Raw genomic sequence first — 4,143 nt, 5'->3', positions numbered from 1 at the left:
CTTGGTATCATATCTATTAGTTTATGGTTTTTATGTGGTTAATACTAATGAGGATAAAGTTAAAATACAAAGGATAACAAAAATAAGAAGGTTGAGAATAAATTTAATCCATTGATCTTATATTTGAATGGTTGAGATTAATTTAATAAATAAAAATTGATAGAAATGGCATGAAGATAATATCTCACATTTGTTGACTTTCTCTCTCTATATGCAAGACACATGTCAATTCCCCTATCATTTTAAAATGTCCATAACTTTTTTCATACGACATTTAAAAAAAATCACCATAATAACAAACTTTTTTTTTAATTCTTAATATGAGTATCATATTGTTATTTTATTATTTATTTTTACATATTATTATTACACAACGGTGTTATTGGTATTTAAAAAATATAATGATGAGTTGAAAGACACAATGACGAAAAAACACAATGACGAAAAAAGACACAATGATAAGCAAAAAGACACGATAACATGCGAAAAGACACAATGAAGTAATTTTTGTTTTAAATTTTATATAACAAAATCATATTCATATTAAAGATAAAAAACACTTGTTATTAAGATGATTTTTTTTTAAAAAATATCATACGAAAAATTTATAGACGTTAGAAAATGATGGAGGTATTAACATGTGACTTGCACGTGGAGAGATATACACCATTACTTTTATACTTTTTTTTTTCTTTTGATCCCAACACATGTCAATTATTTATGGTTTCTCACACTTGTCATTTTTATTAGTATTTGTAACATAAGTGACCCCTTGTTAGGATGGCCATTACCCAAAGTTGATCTTAAAGTGACCTTAATGTTAACTTAAAAGTATAAAACATCCATGCGTCGAACTACAAAATTAGGTATTCACGTAAGTAAATATATTCGGGTAATTTGACGTGTATCACCTTATAATCTTATCTCATTTTAAGTTAGCGCCTAATAACATACATATCACATCTGCTCGTCTTTTTCAGATTTTCTTGTCCACTTCGATTCCTTTCTTTCCTAAAACTTAGATAAAATAAGAGTGGATAAAGGGGAATGTCAAATATCCAATGGCCATCGTTATTTTAGCAACCATTAAATTTTATGGCTATAATTTGACAAATGTGAGAATGATTTAATATGATTTTATTTATTAATTATTAAATATTTAAAGATGTATTCTATAAATTTCTTCAACAGAAGATGGCTACTTAATTTGCTCTTTAAAGCCGACATATTTTTAAATTTATTTCTCATTTCTTTATTATATAAAGTTATAAACTATTCTTATATTCATATATTTTTATTTCATATAGTACATGTTAATTTCTTTGTCATGGCATCTGAAACATCTTATAAATCAATATTAAAAAAACGTACATTCAGAAAAATTACAAAGGCTGAGAATAGCCCAAATCGGATATATAATTTAATAAGTTACCCTCCAAATAAATTATTAGATTTAAAATCATATAACAAACAAACATGATTAGAATGCATGTTACTTATTAGAATTAAATAACCAACCACTATTATATTAATTTTTATTGTTGCATGTCAAACACACGTTGCCGATCCACCATAACTCTATAACATAACCAAATGTTTGGTTTGATACGAGTTTGTGTTTCTATGCTTGAGTTAAAAACCAACCAATCTTTCTTGGCTCCAGTTTTTAGTTTATCGGAGTTGAAGTTGGTTTACGGCATGGGTGGACCAACCCTTGCGGTACGGCCTCTATGAAAAGAAAAATGCCTTAATCCCGACCAATATATAACGATAGTCAATTGGAAAAATACGGATTCATGAGAAATTTTTTGAATCCATAAGTAGTTTATATCAACATTTGGTGGTGGTGATGAGGAACATGTGAACAAAGAAAGCTATGAGCCAATGGCCTTATTATTCACTTGCAAAGCAAATAGCGTGATTCCACCGTCCCCTATATTATATTAATTAATCTACCTCTGGTTTAATATTGTTGAGACATAGCTTGTCGGTGGGGTAATGTCTAATAGATTGATTTTGGGGTTACTTGAAATTCAAGTTTCTAAACTGGATTAAAATTCAAACCAAATTCGATTTATAATTTGAAAATCCGAATTGGTTTAAAAACGAGCTACTAAATTCGAAGTTTTATAAAGCTACGCTCGAATTTGATAAACCGAATTTAATTTGAAAATTAAAATTTAGAATAGTTTAAAAACCAAATTATAAAATAAATAAATAATATATAAGAAATACAAAATATAAGAGTTTTTTATATAAAAGTTTATAAGTAATTTATAAATCTCAACTTGTTGGAATTACACAAGTATTCTCTTCACCTAGCCGGAGAGCGAAGGTATATTGCACGGTTTATCTTACAAGAATTTGGTCTTCTTGGAAGGTTATGAATTCCTTGGTATTCGAAAGGAAACCGGATATACTAAATAGCATAATTGGTGAAACTTAAGCTTTGATCTTTTTGTGGGTGAAAAATGGATCAAAGTGGTCGGGTCTAGCATGAGAGAGGTTGTGCGATAATTTAAATATGTTGATGGGGTGGCAGTTGTATTTGGGGCAATGTTGATTGACTTTCGATTGGTGCTCGGGATGTAATATTAATGTTGCGACTATCTTGCTTGTAACGTCGTTATGTTTTGTATTAAAATTTTTCTTGGTTGTTAGAAAAGAGTAATTTATAACTTAAAATAACATGTAATTTGAATTTTTTTTTGAATAATTGTGTTTTTTAATATACTATAAAACGATTACAATAAAGTGGCAGGCAAACGGGCAACACGCTGCGCCGCAACCCCCTTTTGAATAGCAAAGCCAATCCTGCTAAAAACAAAACTTTGGGACCTAGAAGCTGAAGAGGTTCCGTGTACGACGCGCTGAACCCTACTCAAAAATTTCACAGCCTCTGGGGCAAGAAAACCAGATGTATCAAAGGCAAATATTGGTTTAAATCAGTTCAATAATCATAAAATGAATTCATTTGAAACCGAATTTTAATTCGGCTTGGATTATAGATTCGGTTTTCTGAATTTAACTTAATATTCCAATTTATAATTCACTTCGAGAGATAGCTTTATTTTTAAATAAACTGTATATTTGCTACCTTTATTTGTTTCGTTGTGCAAATTTGGCATTGAATCAACAGCTTTACCCTAGATCTAAAGCAACCCTTTAATAGATCTAGATCTCAAGAGTTTAGAAGACAGATCATATGTATCTCTATGCTCAACATGTATAGGTCATTATAGGCTAATATTATTTGATAAAAAAACACATTTTATATCTTTACGTTGTTTCAAACTTATTATATATTTATATTTACAGGAAAAAGTTAACGTATAAATGAAATTAACATGCTAATTATGAGAATCAAATATAATAATTATATATACATGTAAAGTAATTATGTAATTATATCATAAACTAATTATGTAATTACTCTATAATTTAATTACATAATTAGTAACTATTTTATGATGTAATCACATAATTACTATAGCTGTATATATAATTACTTTACTTGATTCTTACAATTAACACGTTTTTTTTTATTTGTATTTGATTCAAACTCTATATTTTGCTATACTAATATCTTTAATAAAAAAATATAAACAATAATGAATAACTTACATACATTTCTTGAACCATCCAACGATTTCGAGAGAAACATTGAGCTAGACATGGGTTCGTTAAAGGCCTCAGCTATATATATTGGGTTTGGAAAAGTTGTCAAGGAAGGGGGTGTTTAGGATTGCTTATTTTCACCAACTTATAATTTTTTGAAAAGTAATAAGGTGTTTGGGATTGCTTATATTGTGAGAGAAAAAGTTTCATAAGTTACACTTTTGTAACTTATTAACTTAATGAAAAGTTATAAGGATGCAAAATAAGGAATCCCAAACACCCCCGAAAGGCCTACGTCAACTTTGAAAGTCACATCGCAAAACGTTTTAAATTTACGTAATAATTAAGCTTGTCATGTATTTGGGTTAAGTTACTGAAGTAGGGTCAAGTTATCCTACGAATGAGGGCAAAAATAAAAACGATGAGAAAAACTTATAGTAAAAAAATTAAGAAAAAAAACCCCTAAAAGAATAGTGAAAAATTAATAAAAAAAAATCATAACTCAAAATTTTATAAAAAAAAATT

Source organism: Bidens hawaiensis, unplaced genomic scaffold (genome assembly GCF_021521415.1).
Source record: "Bidens hawaiensis isolate Kalapana, Puna unplaced genomic scaffold, B.hawaiensis_p1.1 tig00071319_1, whole genome shotgun sequence".
Taxonomy (NCBI): domain Eukaryota; kingdom Viridiplantae; phylum Streptophyta; class Magnoliopsida; order Asterales; family Asteraceae; genus Bidens; species Bidens hawaiensis.
The sequence above is the reverse complement of the archived record's forward strand: the minus strand, read 5'-3'. Positions refer to the sequence as shown.